We start from the raw sequence: 16416 nt of genomic DNA, 5'->3' as shown, positions 1-16416 counted from the left end.
GGACGTGGGAAGTGCTGCGGATCGGGACCCCGAAAGAGGGTGAGTGCATGAGCGGCGACCTGCAACATGCTGAGACACTGCCACTTCTGCATTACAGTCAGTAAACAGCAATCAGATGATTTGTTTGATAATTACTATTTACAAGAAGGGGTGCAGATTATCCTCTGATCAGAAAATAAAGGGAAAAAGGCTAAGACAAATCTAGCTACACTTCTGAGCTGACAAAGAGCTGGTAAAGGCTGCCTAACTCGGTAGCAGAACATGCCCTCCAAGCAGAAACGAATCTCCCCCGTCCATTTCCAAACCCAGGATTCAACAGCCATCCTGTACCGATATACATCCCTGTATGTTGCCAGGACAGCCATAGATGCTAAATTCTACTGCCAGGCACGGGGGACGTCAAAGAGACAACGCAGCAGTGTGAGCTACTTCAGAGATAGTTGAGCCCTACCGACAGTTTTACGTCAGTGTAATGGACAGAGGAAGGAGTTGTGTCATGGAGAGGACAAGTTAATAACCCACGGAGCCGACTTCAACCTCCTCAAGTGAGGAGAGATGGCACAAAAGGACATCATGCCCTTCGGTGGAAAGGGTGGCTGCCTCCGAGGCACTCCATCCCTCCGTCTGCTCCATTCCTGGACTGTTCTTCATCCCTTTCTATTTTACACTTGGCTACGAGACTGACGTCAGACAGAGGGGAATTTCTAGGGCAAACACATGGAAAGCAGAATAGTTCAGCCAACGACTAGAAAGGAAGGGAAAGCGCCATTCCCCATCCCATCTCCCCCCAAACCTCACTGACCTCCCCTCCCCAGCACGGCCCTCTTGCACCCCGCGGGGGAATGAATTAACCCTTCCCAGCCTGCCCGGCTCTTCCTTCCCTCCGCAGCGAGCCCTTCCCTGGCAGCCTCGAGACAGGGGCTGCACTGCTCACACGTGGAAAATAAAGCCTCAAGAATTTTAATAAGCAATTCCTAAGAAGACACGGAACTTCAAGAAATCAAGAGTAAGTAACACTGAATTTTAAAGATGCCACTTTGGTTTATGCGTGAGTATGTCACTCCGAACAGCAACCAGGTAGGCAGGGTAAGGGAGTCACGCCGAGTTTAGGTGAAGGCAAACGACGGTGCTGTGCGCTTACTGATGATCACATCCGCTGCCATTTCAAATGTCACTGAAATGCTGTCTGGGGCACTGTCTGGAGGGCTGATGTTTGCTTATATTAAAAGGAACAGTTATCATTCCCTCACCATGTACTCTTCCACCAAAGAGGCTTTTTTTTTTTTTTTTTCAGAAAGCTGTAAAAATGGGACAAAAGAAGCATTTAAAAAATGGTAATGGATAGAGCTCTAATATCTGTGCACCTGAGCATTCACTGCTTGTGACAAACCACAGCTTCACTGAAATAGAGCAATCCAGAAAGGCAATTCATCAAAGATTACGGATAAAATTTAATATGGAAAAGGAATGATTGCCTTCATTAGCCTGTTATTATTATGCACAGCCTCCTACCAAGACTGCAATGGAAGGAGAGAGATATACTTACATTTCTTTATTTATCAACGGTACTAAGGGGATTTGCTGGGAGTTTGTTTAAACACACCACCCTGAGCTGTAAATCCCATTTTGCGTGCTCTTGCCTGTCGTATGCCGCCGGTAGGAAGCGAGAAGGCTGGCGGTTATGGATGAGGCCATCCCCATGACGCTCAGCAGATGGGCCATCTGCCCTCGCAGCCAACGCTGACCCGTGCATTAGCAGCACGAGCGACCATATGGCTGAGAGAGGCAGACGGCGTTAGCATCGGACGTGCATCTCTCACAATTGCTGGGGAAAACATGAGAAATGTTCAGGGAATAACAAGTGAGGCCCCTCACTCCAAGAAGGACATGGAGGTGCTGGAGCGTGTCCAGAGAAGGGCGACGGAGCTGGTGAGGGGTCTGGAGCACAAGTCTGATGAGGAGCAGCTGAGGGAGCTGGGGGTGTTCAGTCTGGAGAAGAGGAGGCTGAGGGGAGACCTCATCGCTCTCTGCAACTGCCTGAAAGGGGGTTGTGGTGAGGTGGGTGTTGGTCTCTTCTCCCAAGTGACAAGTGACAGGGCAAGAGGGAATGGCCTCAAGTTGTGTCAGGGGAGGTTTAGGCGAGATATTAGGAAAAATTCTTTCACCAAAAGGGTTGTCAGACACTGGAAGAGGCTGCCCAGGGAGGTGGTGGAGTCACCCTCACTGGAGGTGTTCAAGGAATGTGTGGACGTGGCACTGCGGGACATGGTTTAGTGGGCATGGTGGGGTTGGGTTGATGGTTGGACTTGATGATCTTACAGGTCTTCTCCAACCTTAGTGATTCTGTGAAAAAGGCAACTAAAACACATAGGCAGTAATTCAACTCACTAACTTAATACTTTACGATATCTTACTCTGCTTACGTTAAGCAGAGTTGATAATCAGTTGGAACATGGGTGCAAGTTTAAATTGGCTGAAAATGTGAAATAATATTTGCTTGAGCACCCTAACAATGTGCAGTGAATGTCACCAGGAGGTGTGCTTCATGGTGTGCCCACTGTCACAGCTGGTAACCGTGGTAGCTGGCTTGCTGAAAAGGCCAAAGACACAGTGAATTTGGGGACTAAAATAGTCATTTCTAGCCTGGAGGCATTCTGCTTAGGGCCGAACTGCCAGGAATTAGAAGGATGAACCTGAGTTGGTGGCTTCAGTCCCCAGCAGCCGTCAGCTGAACGCCTTCGGTGAGCCTGGGCTCCTACCAGTGCTCGTCCCAGCCTGGTGCCGTGTGGTGACATTGCCGGCCAGTCCTTCGGGCACCCTGGGCACTGCAGGGAGGGCAAGAGGTGCTGGAGGTGTTTCTAAAGCAGATCACCCCTCTCTCCCGACAGAGAGCCCGCAGGTATGAGCCTGAGGCTCTTTATCATCTGCAAAACTTGAACACGCCTGGAACCCAGCTGTCCTCTGCGAGATGTATGTGGGCCAATAAATCAGTTTCCTGGGACCCTCTTCATACGCAATGGGAAACCACGGCTTCAGAGAGCCCTCGCACAAACACTGCGGGCCTTGGGGCTGGATCCCAGCCTCACCTGGGAACCCACAAGCTTTGTCACTCGTGCATGTGAATGCAAATTCGCTCCTGTCTTCCCATTTATCATCCGTCCTGAGAATAAAAAGGTGGAATTTCCTTTTCATCTTAAGAAAAATGGGCTAGGCTTGGCTTCCTCTTTATTTTCCCCTTCCTCTCCCACTAGATCCACATGCATGAGTAAATTTGCGGCATATTCAACCCCTCTTCTTATAAATGCAGATAACCCGTTGGTATCTACTGCATGGGAGGGAGGAGGTTGTAGAAAACAGGAAGATGAGAAATCATGAGCAGAATGAAATATTGAGGGGGTTTATTTAACCATTTCAAATAGCAAAAAAAAAAGTAGCCATTTAGTTCAAATAGGTTCCACCGAATGGCGACCGTTTTACGCCAGGGAAGATGATGGGGCAGGTCCCTGGTGAGGAAGAAGGGACAACCTCTCTTTTTTCTTTCCCCGCCTTTTTTTTTTTCCTGGTGAGAAATAGGAAACTCTCTGCTAGTTGCAATGAAGTTACGGTGATTTACAGTAGCTAACAATCAGGCTAATAATAGTTATGGATCTTTCAATACTCACAAATTACAGCTGCAACCACAGCTTGGAAAAAATGCACCTTATTTTTCACGACAGTATTTTTTGCTAAAACCTGACTGTGTGAGCCAGATGAGTGGTCGAAGACCACACATGCAATTTCCCTAGTTTAATTCTCTGCTGAGAATTCTCTGCCTTTTGCCCACAGCGTTCACCCGTGAGCGCAGCAGCTCCCACAAGCAACCAGCGCTCGCAGTCAACTTCCACGATGTCCCTTTACGTGAAACCTTGATCTGACGCTGCCCGATTCCTGCGGTGCAAGAGCGAGCCCGATCCTCACCTGCTGCAACCTGCCCCGCTCGGCCGCCGCTGCGCCCTGGGAGCCCCGGCTTCCCGCAGTCCCCGCACCGCCTTTCCCGGCCCTTTGCTCACCCTGCCAGCTGCAGCCCAGCAGTGAATACCAGGCAGCAGGACTGACTGCAGGTAAGGCCACATTTAAACGGCTTTTGTGGCGTGAGTATCAGTTACTAGCTCCAAGAATCTCAGCTATCAGCAGTCTTTACTGTCCACTTAATTTGTTACTAAATTCTTAATTTTTACTTTGATTTCGGCATTTAAGACTTAAGAGCACTTTTTTGCAAGACATCCCAGTGAATATATGGTGTATTTTGATCCTGACCATACTGATTTGGAAAATTCTGGGTTTTTTCCCCCTTAAAATAGTCAAATATACCAACTGAAGGAAAATCACCCGACATTATCCATTTATGTTGCTAAACCTTGTGAACATTGCTACGCAAAAGGACTATTCATGAGCATAAAAGCACTTCAATTCATAAATATTTATAGGACTGCAATCTGAAATGCTGTTCTTGGGGCCCTGGGCCCCCCTAAAGCTTTTCAGCATCTTCACGGGATTGGGGCGAGCCTGGAGCCGGGGCTGTGTCAGGGCGGGTTGGGGATGTCAGGCATCGCCTCTCTAATGAGAGCTGCCTGCACCAGGGCCTGACCTAGATCGGAGCGGGGAGCCTCCGCCCTTCACCTCCCATCACTGGAGCTCTGCTGAGATTGCGACTAACGAGGGTCACAACCACTACGTCTGGTTTTTAACCATTCCTGTTCACTTTTCTTCACAATTTCATGGCATAAACAGACCCACGTGCAGGGCAAAGCTGGGTTTCTGGCATCAGCATCACAGTCACGAAGTGTTAGTGCAGAATGCCAGGGGCCCTTGCAGCACAATTAGGGTTACCCGTCTTTCTTTAATGGAGATAGGAGGAAATCCGACACAGATACGCTATAAACTACCTCTGCTACCGGACAAAATAGTGTTGGTCCTTTGACGCTTAATAGCAGAGTTTTAAAAAGCTGTTTCCTTCCATTACAAATGATTTATTTGTGATAAAATATTTTGGAAACAAACTGGGTACTATTAATTTTACACACGCACATATACATATATATATGAGCATACAAGAAGTCTATAGCATTTTCTTTTCATGTTGGATTTTGAAGCAGTGTGTAACAGAGAATGAGAAGAAGTTTTATAATTAAAACTATTTGATGACTCCTATAGCATCCAAAAAGCAGCACAGGACAGCCTGGCTTTGGTTCTCGTACTCCCACCAGAACCGGTTACATTACATTTATCTATTTTAGTCATGCATTGTTTTTAGAATAACAGTTGATTCTGCACTGAAAACTATTTGTTTTGCCCTTTAGAAACCTGGTTTACGTTAATTGCTGGTATCATCCCCTAATTATTGGGGGTATTTCATTTGGGTAAACGTAGACCGCCGCCTCTGCCCGTATGACAGTTGTGCGGGTGTTGGCCCCCAGCCCTGGGTAGCAACCGCAAAACGTGATTACGGTGAGGGGGAGCTCGTATGGGTGTGGACCTGAACAGCCAGCCGCCGTGCCGCTCACCTCTCCTGTGTGCGGTGCCTGCGGGAGCGCAGGCTGGCGTCCAGCCCGATGTCTTGGGCCAACAACGGTCTCGGAGGGAGGATACCTGATCACCGCCGGGTCCTCCTCCAGGTGCCATCCCCTCGCCCCTTACCCGTGGCTGATGGCCACAGCTCTTCAGCTTTTGCTTCTCCAAAATACTGGCTGAGTGCTTTCAGTTAATTCATAGTTTAGACATTGCAGGTACCACAAACCCCATATCACTATGAAATTAATTATCAGTGTTTGGAAGCTGTCTCACAATCTTCCCGTTTCTGGGTGCAAGTGATTGACTATGGGCAGACTGCTGCATCAGATCTCGGCTCCAGTTTGGGAGAAACCTGCCACTCCAAATAACTCTACGCACATATAAGCTCTCAATGCACGCGTAAATCTAGTGGTGAGTGTGGATTATCTAGGTAGCATGTAAAGGCATACATTTGAGGTTAAGAAAATGGTGTTGTAGTGGGTGTATTAGGCAGTCATACAGATTGGTTACTCAAAAATTCTAAGTCAGTCAGTCAGATAGACTGAAACAAACTACTTTGAGACTACAGAACTGATGTTAACAGCAAAATTCAGAATCAACAAATGAAATTTTTTTAAATTTTGTAGCATATGGTGCTTATGAGTGAATTTGTAATACGTTCAACATCTACTTTTCATGGAATTGGTAAATGATGTTAGAATGCTTTTTAAAAAGACAAATCTATTAGAAGACAGTCATTATGGTATTGGAAAATACGGTACGATAGCTATAAAATATATTTACATGTTGTGTTATATATAAAATACTAGATAATATCGCTATTTGTTACCTACCCAGAAAATAGAAATAGCATCAATTTGTTTTCCAACTAAAGAAAAGAATTTAAAATATTTGTCTTCTATATTTGCAATAATGTGGATTTTAAAAACTTTCTTAACACTTAACCCTTACAGAAATCTCTATTTGTGATGTATAAGCAGTAAGTTTATGGCTGGAATCCCTTACGTAGCATATGCATCCATCTGCTGCCACGGCTGGAAGGGCTGAAGAGGCCCATGAGGAAATGAAGCCTTTAGCTGGGAGTGCCTCCACGGGCAGCTGGAGATCGGGAATTTCGTATTTGGGGGACTCCTGTGAAAACTGCAGACAAAGAAGCCATTCAGCTCCACTCCGCCTAGTCAAATAGTAATTTTTTGTACTTTCAAAACTAATCTGCGGAAAACGGAGCCTTTTGTTGGCAGCACCAGGCAATGCCAGAGCGAAGCCGCCCGCCTTCGCAGCTGGGGGAGGCAGGTTGGCACCTGCCACTGCCCCGGCCTGGGCCTGAGCTCCAGCATCCATCCCTGTCCAGATCTGCTCACAAGCAGGTACTGCAACAGTCCCTTCCGCTGCGTTAGGAGAACACGTGCTCTGCTGCTAAATTCACGGCCACGTCTTCCGTACTGTTTGAAAATCATAGTTACACAATATAACAGGGAATAAAAACATCCCCCTGGTTCACCTATTCTGTACTACATCAGCTCTGAAGGGCAATGGCAACAAATAATTGAAACAGCTCTGAAAGATAGAAAAATAATGAAAACATGACAATCTGTCAAGAACCTGGTTGCTCACAAGCATTACTTCTTATTATAGATCACCAGGTCACAGATATGAGATCAGCTGCAGCATTAATACATGACATTCAAAAAGGAAGGGTTTCAAAGCGGCGGGGAACCTAGTCAAGCTGTAAATGCGGAGCTAATGCAGAAAATGCAGGTTGACACCCCGACCGTAACTCAGGCTGCTCCTGGAGGAAAGGCAGCCCAAGGGCGAGAGCTCAGGGCAAGACGTCAGCCCCGATCTCAGCCCTGATGAGGAACCCCTGGGTCCTCTGGGTTGAAGGCAGCTGCTTAACCTTACTGAAACATCGTTCTCTTTCCTAGATGACCTCTTCACAACAGTTTTTAGGAAACATAACTATGATTAACACTCTCAGAAGTCTGTTAAATTATAAATTTACAGCTTTTAGGATTCTATAGTCACTCTCTTGGTACAATTAGCATAGGTTCAAAAGGTTGCTTTGATTTGATGATGTGTGAATATTTTACAGTCCTCTTACCTTCATGACCATCACAGCATTGCTAACGCATGCTGCTATCTTCTTGACAGCCGTTCTGACACTCATTTCATCAATTTGTTGTATCCCTAGGGTGTGTTCTTGTTTATAACAAGAAGAAAACTGGCCATTGGGGCAATCCGTCTTTAGAAAAAGCCATTGACAGAATAAAATTTCCTGCATCTGCCTCTACAGATCTGCGTAAAGCTGCTACAGGTCTTAGTTACTTGGACATGTTCTCCTTTCCTGGGGGAGGTTTATCTGGGATTTCTAATGACCTAGCAGTGCAGACACATCCGCTGTGCATACCAGCCCTGCTGCATACATGCGCTGAAGACCATCTGCATACATGCAGCAAATGTGGTGGGCTTGGGACGTGCAGGACCGGAGGCACGCTCGCAGGTACTCTGCGTGGGGATTAGGGGCTGACCTCGCGAGCTGGACACAAAACGCATATGAAGGAAGCCCTCACATTTGTGCCACTGTGGAGCAGGTAAGAGGTGCAAGGAGACATCCTGCTCCCTGGATTCAGCAGAAAAATTCTCTTTGATTTTAGTGGAGCACAGCAACACCCAAACCCTACAAACAGCAGAGGTCTGTGGAAGATACAGAGCACCATCCCACATACAGGCAGCCACCCTTACGTTAACCTCTCCAGCACAGTCAGTCTGGAGCCGTCCTGTGCCCAATCTACCCCCCGGCCGGGCTGTCCCCTCTCTGCCGTCAGGCCAGCACCCTGAGAACCCCAAATCTGCACGCAGCGGGATTAGCTGCTGCAAAGTTTTCCACCCAGGAGTCAATCTGACCTACGAAATTTGTCTTACACTTGTATGACATTTGGACAGTGTCTCCAATAGAACAAGTAAGTACCTGCAGCTCAGTTAATGAAGCCAGGTTGTCCATTACACTTTTCCATGCGTGTTCTCTTGTGCCTGCTAGCACCTCCGACCTCCTGCTGCACCCTGTCCAGCACCGGTGAACCTCTGCCTCTCTCAGCCACCTCCCTCTTCTCATACCATCTCCAGGAATTCGTAACTTAATGGCAATTACTTGACACAATTACTTGGTTCGGGGCTGGGCAGGCAGACACACCCTGTGTCTTTATGAAATCAGACTAAAACCAGAAAACTAGAAGTTTAAGGCTTGCTAACACAACATCCTAATAGCTAATAATGCTAAATAGTAAGTCAGATAGATAGGCATTATTCTCACCTAATTATCTAAACAAAAATCTTCAGAATTGTGACTCTTCCCAATACATCTCAAAACAAAATCCTCACAATATGCTTCTATATATGGGTATGACAATAGCACTGGAAAGGATACATAATGTCCATGATATCATAAAATCACAGAGTATCTCAAGTTGGAGGGGACTCATCATTGGAGTCTGTGATGATACATCTGTTGTGCCACTTCTTCAGGCCTATTACATGAAATCTTTACGAATAAAGAGTATGAATTCACAAAAAGTTGTGCCTATCAGCACTATGAACTCGTGATAAAAAATTAAGTTTAATCTAGCTAACTTGCATTTATGCTCAAAATTGATTCTCCAGATAATATTTAAGTGTTTTGTTGTGCTTCTTGGCTCTCTATCAGAAGTGAAAGGATGAGGTCCCTGACAGGAACCAAGAAAAGGTTTCTGCTAATTTATGCTAGAGTATGCTCAAAAATATATTTCTTTTCTTCCTTTGCTATTATGTATTAGTATAACAATTTCCCCAAAGGTTTTGACTGCTACAAGCCTTGTAAATTAATGCTATGCATATAAAAATCTGTATATGTATGTAGGGGGTGTGTACACAAACCTATTAATTTACAAATATAATGCATTTTTTTAAAAAAGTTCACTTTTTGATAGATTTTCCATCTAATTAATTCTTCAGGCTAACACTGAGTTTGGTACTTTATAAAAACACATGTCCTTATTATTTACAAGAACTCAGCAAGAATAAAATTAAGGGGAAGAACACTTCAGACTTAATGACAACTGAATCTGCTATAGCCGGGAGTACTTCAGAAAATGAATGATTAAATGAACAATTATCTTTCTCTAAAAACAGCTCCGTGGACCAGGCTTTTACAATGCCAGTCTCAGTTCTGTACTGAGTTATGCTGAATGTGTATTTTGATTATAATTACTGATTTGTTGTTTTTCCCTAACAAAACCCTACGTTGCTGATACGATACAGATGTGAAACAGTCACTGCGGAGCGTGTCTAGTCCGTGAGGCACGCTGGGAAATGCTCGGTTTACGTAGAAAGGTCTCGGTGGGGATTTGTTCCGAACTCCGGGCTCTGCCGGGAGCGTGCCTGCAGTTTTCCTTCTGGGAGAAAGATACGGGATGGAAGCTCCTGAGGCCTTGAGGGGGAAGCAGACACGACACAGAATTGCTGCTGCTGCTGGGCACAAATTTACAGAATGTTTATACCCCAAGAAAGCTCTTCACTACTTCTCACAGAACACCTGTATTAATCATGCTGTATATCAGATACCCCTAAAACAAAATAGGAACACGGGCTTCTTGATCGTAGAGAGGATATCGTAAAGAATTGTCCCAGGTACTGCCCTTTCTCAATCTGTCCAGGAAGCACAATGAAAAGTTACTGCCATAATATAAGAGATTCTCTACTTAGAAGGAAAATCTCAGCAGGTCTGCTTCAAGTTGTTTTCCTGTGGGAGTTAGCAAAATGGTAAATAGCAGCCTCTTTATAAACGGAGACCTCTCCGTGATGAAAGAGCTTTCCCAGATGTGCCTCAAATCTACACTGTGCTGAAGCTATCCTTAAGCACCAGCGATGTCGTTATTCCTGCCCGAGGACCTCCATCTCATCTCATCTCATCTCATCTCATCTATAAATTCACACTGACATTGTCATTTCTACGCATTTCAGATTGTAACAACCCCTGAAACATTAAAGCAGAAATACTGTGCAATGAGACACCCTACACTTTTATGTAAATCGATGATTATTAATCTGCCAGAAATCACTTTATTATTACTGAGCCAAATTCTGCTCTTTACTGAGATGAAGAAAGTTACACAAGATTTACAGTGCAGTAAAAGTGAGCAGCCTTTTGAGTCATTTCCTCTATATCTTCCCAGAAATGCCGTTTGCTCAGTTGGAGTCTTCTTCATGGCTTGAATTTCCCCTACACAGTTCACTTTAAACAAAGATGTTTTTGGGTCATCCTGCACAGCAAAGACTTGCCAATTAGTATTCTAATAATGTAGCCTTATCTCCGTACCCCCGTAAAGAAAGCCATTTCCAACGCCTTTCAAAATGCATGAATTTATATATACAGAAGGCAGCGGATAGAACCTTACAGGAAAATTTAAGCTCCAGTAGCTCATCATCTCCCCTGCGGATCATTTCTGGAAAAATGTGCTGCCGACCTTAAAAAAACCCAACCTCTTCTGACAACTAAAGCACACCAATAAAAAAGAACAATTTGATTATGGAATCAATATACAAAGTAATTTGAAGAAAAGTAATTATCTACAAAACAAACTGGTTCGCATGGACAGATCCAGCACTGGTGTCGAAGAAGGTGACCCAGCAGGAGCTCTGTAGGCGTTTGCTGGGATAAATGCCACCCACCCTACTGCAGTGCACACTCGCACGTACTGTCCACAGTTAAATAAAAAGATCAGATTCTGAACATTTGATATTGGTATTTCTAATTGCTGCCTACAGTAGGAAATACATTGTATATTCTTAATTAAAAATGTTAAGGTCACTTCTAAAAGGAATTTATACTGATGTAAGAAACACAAAGGCTAGAGGATCTGAAAACAGATGGGTTGCTGTCTGAGCTCGTTGTCCACAATGAGCCTAAAGCTGGTTTACTGCTGGGTCATCATCACTGACAGATTTGGGGGGAGAGGCATCGTGCTGCTCCACAGGCGCCAATTAAACCTGGCAACCCTCTTTTAGACAGAGGTCTTCTCTCCACTCTTCTATCACTGAAAAAATGTAAATATTCTTCTCTTAATATTAGTATTTTCAATGTTTTAATTAAGATTGAAGTAATTAAGATTGTAATGACAGTACTGTCTTCTTTACAGTCATGAATCAAACTGGATTACCACCCAGATGTGATCCTTCTTCATGGAGGGAATATTTCTTTGTAAGGGTGAGCGCAGGACCTATTTTGGTCATTCCAATTTTATCTGTGTCAGTCTTCAGTCCCAGTTAACACGAGGTAACACCTTGTGTGTATTTATCAGAAGGAATTTAATTACAAAAGATATTGTGTGGTAGTGATGGACAACTACTCCTTTTCCTCAGACGCACATGTTTACGGACTCCTTCTCGGACCAATCTCAGAGCTCTCCATTTTACGTATGTGTACACACACACACGAAGTGTATCATCTTTGGTAAAAATTTTTAGCTATAAAGGGAATAATTTCACCCATACACTGGAAACCACAACCTAACAGCCTACTCCATGTTTGGGACAATTTTTCTTACTTGAACAGCTATTGCCAGCAAGAGCAGAGGGATTATTGCCCATAATGTACAAACCCCTGTAAGTTCGGCCCACCCCGACCACAGAGAAATTTGGTCTGTGACCACCCCCTGCTCGGCAGAGCTGGCTGTGGGCAATGGCGTCGCGCTGGAGCTCTTCCTTTGTGTTTATTTAAGCCCCAGGCAGGGCCTGGGGGAGAACCTGACTTTGGGTCTGTTTGCCTCTCCGCCCCCCCGAAGCAAAGGCAACATGGGAGGGGTAGGGAAGGACCGAAACTCCCTCTTCCAGGGACATGGCTCCCTGCTGGGTTGGGGAAGCGGGACGCATCCCCATTGACCTCCCATGCTGTTTGGGTCCTTGGGGTCCCCCCCTTCCTGCTGCACCGGTGGCCCCAGAAGCCTTTGGGACCATAGCGGGTTCCCCCGAGAGATTGGGAGAATGGCATGGTCAGTAGCCACCTCCTGTGGGGTGGTGGATGGGATGGGGCCACAGACCGGAGGGGTGTACACGCCTTGTGAGGGCGAGAGGAGCAGGACAGGAAGCTTGTAGACAGCAGAAAAATAGGGATCAGGGGAAATTATCTTCTGAAACCCAACAGCATCATGTCCTGAGCAATTCCAGCCTGAGGGACAGGTTTCCTTCTGATGACATGCAGGGGCTTAGGGGTTTGCACCTGAAGCCAGAAAGCCTTTTGGCCAGATACATGAAAGTGAGTCTAATGCTGGGATTTAGCTCCCAACGTTCATTTAGGATTTGACTGAATATACGCTTAGACACATGCCGCTGAATTCCTAAAGTACATGCATTCAACTACAAGCTTCTGCATCAAGTACAGATCTTCCTTACGCAAACCTGGCCTTCAGCATGTTTCAGATGTTATTTCTTTTGAATAAATATCAAAGAGAGTTATAATAAAAGTTGGGTTTTTTAATTAAACTAAGATAATTGGGAAAAAAAAAATTGGGATGCTCAAGCCCTTCTATCAAGAAAAATTTCTCTTAGCTTAACTGACAACTTCTTTATTGGAAATATGCGAGTGCTACCTAGCCCTGGGAGTCTGCAATCTCCAGTATGACTTTAACATACACTGAAAAATAACTAAGATAACTGCCTAAAGCGACTGTCTAAACCAACAAAGTAGCTGATAAAGCAGCAGTTTACCGCCCTACAGTAGACGTAATTTTCCAGGTTCCTTTTGCCTGCAGCACCCGCCAGCAGCTGATCCGCTGGGGGCTTGCTCTGCCAGCCGGCAGCCCCGGGCTCCCCCCGCCGCCTGGGCCGGCTGGGCACGGGTGAGCCGTGCTCCGGCTGCCGTTACCTTCAACAGGAGGGCTTAATCTTGTAGTGAAATATAAATTTGGTGCATTATTAATGCATATATTTGGTGCATAATTAATGCATACATTTGGTGCATAAATAATACTTTTATAAAATACTGGAAACTGCAACTCTCTCTGTGCCTGCACATATATGTGTATTTGTACAAACACACATATTTATATCAAAATGTTACTAAAAGTATGCTGAGAATGAACTAAGAAAAGCCAGAAAAGGGCACTTGTTGGACCTTGAGTGGCCTGCTGTGCTGGTGCCAACACCACTGTCCTACCTTGCCCCCAGCACCCCGCGTCGCTCGCAGCCCGTGATCCCTAATCCATACTTCTCCCTTCCTTTCCCATTTCTCCAGAGCACGTTCTAGCACATCCCAGGCTGCACTGAGCACCCCGCTGGGAAAGGCTGGGGCACAGGCCCCGCAGCCTGCTCTGCACCAGCTCCCACCCACCGCATCGGCCCTTTGCCAGAGCCAGGACACTGTGCCGCGGTGCGATTCCTGCTGCACATGAGTGCTGCTGAAACACGGATGTGTAGGTGTGTTGAGGGTATAAGAACAGCATTGTCCTGAAAGCCTCCAATAATAAGCACACATTAAGATATATCAGCTCGGCGTCTATAGGTTTGCCAACCCCACGTGTGAGCACTTCATTTTTGCTTTAGCAAGTGCCTGAAATGCCTCCACGAGCAAGGCGGAGCAGTATGAGACCCGGAGGTTAACCACCCTCCTGCCAACACTCCCGGGAAGGCTCACGCCACATCTCACACGAAAGAAAGACTTGGGTAAGTCTTTCTTTTTGGTTTCAGTCTGCCATCTTTGTAAATCTGTTCTTGTTTTTAAAAAGCCCTCCCGTTGTCATACACTCATCTCAACCATTTCCTGATCTAAATTATTTCCCTCCTTTGACTGCATGAAGGTTCTTTTTCGGCTTACTAAACGCATAGATCTATCTCATTGATCTTACTGCCCAGGAAACACCAGCCCCTCAGAGACTGGAGTGACACTGCCAGACACGAAGGATTTGGACCCCTTTCTAAAAACTAGCAGGGCTGAGATGTACAACTGCAAGTTTTGAAGGAGAGCAGGCATCGTTGAATCTAACCCTGAGCACAGATTACCTCAGCGAGCACCATGTAAGACAAATAATTTCTAAGACTCCCTGTATGCATCCCTCTGCATGTAGACATCCTACGTCTGACTGATTTAAAAGCAGCAATCCGATCTAGAGCAGCAAATCAATAACCAGCAGCAGTCAAACACCTTAAGATCTGAGAGATGTTCAAACTCAAGATTTGATAGACATTCTGTTTAGAAACACTATTTGAGGGGAAAAAAAAGGAAGAAAACTGATGGGATGAAGTGCAGAGAGACAATTCCTCCTTTAAAGCAGAAACAAGTCCTGTGAGAAGTACTAGATGTAAGAAATATAACGATAACAAGTACTGGGACAGCCCCAACAAAACTGAAAAAAGAAACGGCCCCCAAACACTACCATAAGTGCTCCGATTTGCCTGTTGGTTTGCCTGTCGACTGACTTATCCTGAGCATTATCCACAGGAGTGACTGGAAAACAAAAGTTCTATTCCATGTTGTTATTTTTTGGAGATCTGAGTATTTTCCCTCATGTGGGGAGAGGGATAACAGAGTCCAGCGAGCACTAGTCTTTCTGGGCATGACAAGCTGCCCCAGGCTGTGGTAGCAGCAATTTCTTGTCAACTGTCTAGCTGGGTTCTGGTCCCCCGTTTAACATCCCTGTATTCTTAAATAGTCTTGAAAAAAGACAGCTTCAGGCAGTGCTAGGGTGACCGCTGCTACTGTCCCCATCATGTTTATCAGCCAAGTAACTCATTACCAGCGTAAATTAGAAAAAAAGTAAGTGAAATTGGGAATTAAAATACTTTTCTGAATACTATTTGTCTTTTCAATCCAAAATGAAAATTATTTTCATCTACTGCATTTAAAATACACATTTTTAAAGTAGCATGACTGCTTGCTGTTCATACAAATTTCACAGTGCTACCTAGTAGTTTTTTGTTAAGAGTGACCACTGATCTAAAGAAATAAAGTTAGCATTTGTGATTATATTGTACTGAAATTCAATACCTAAGTTACTAAAGTAAAGGAGAGATACACAAATAAATAATGTTCATATAAAGTCTTTGGTCATTTCAAAATTTTCTCCGCATTATCATCAGAAACTTTAACTTGAGCAAGAGGGACTACAGCCACGTAAAGGAAGTTAAATAGTATCTATAATTGTGTAATAAATCAGTTTCCAGTAAGTCAGTCTTACCTGTCAGGAGCTCCAGTTTTGCTTCCTGCCTCGTGCTTCCAAGGGACAGGCGGTTGCCACCCGCACCCTGTGCCTCAGGGACCTTCGTGACACTGCAGCCATGGAAAGCTGCGGACGGGAGCTTGTTCTTGCCCTTCCTTGACAGCCCCAGGTTTGTGAACTCGGCTGCAGTTCCCATTTGGTGACTCACACGGGTGGGATTTCTTCCAGATTTTCCCTCCTTCACCTGTTTTTCTAGAGGATCCATTTTTCCTTTCTGGCTCCTGTGCCAGCCTCCTGGGCTCAGGCTCTGTGGTAGTACTTGTGGTCCCTTGCCTCAAGGTGATAAAATCTTCTGTTCCCTTTTGCCACCTCCCCCAGTCCAGAGTGTGCAGATCAGGGATAACGGGTTTTCCATTCACTCTTCTCCAGGTTGAACTTTTTGCTGGGACAATGTCTTTTGTCATCATTTAGGGACAGCAAATTATAAATTATTGTGCCATTTTTCTCATTGTGCTGTGGGCCACGATCTATTGAAAACTCCCCCCAAAATTACAACTTGATTTCTTGAAGGGTTCAAACATAGCTTCACCTTTTTCCCTAAAACTGGGCTTGTGGGATATTCAACCAACCATTGGACATACCCCAAGAAATACCTTGGAACAAACCACTTCATTTTCATTCA

Source organism: Gavia stellata, chromosome 9 (genome assembly GCF_030936135.1).
Source record: "Gavia stellata isolate bGavSte3 chromosome 9, bGavSte3.hap2, whole genome shotgun sequence".
Classification (NCBI taxonomy): domain Eukaryota; kingdom Metazoa; phylum Chordata; class Aves; order Gaviiformes; family Gaviidae; genus Gavia; species Gavia stellata.
Note: the sequence above shows the minus strand (reverse complement) of the source record.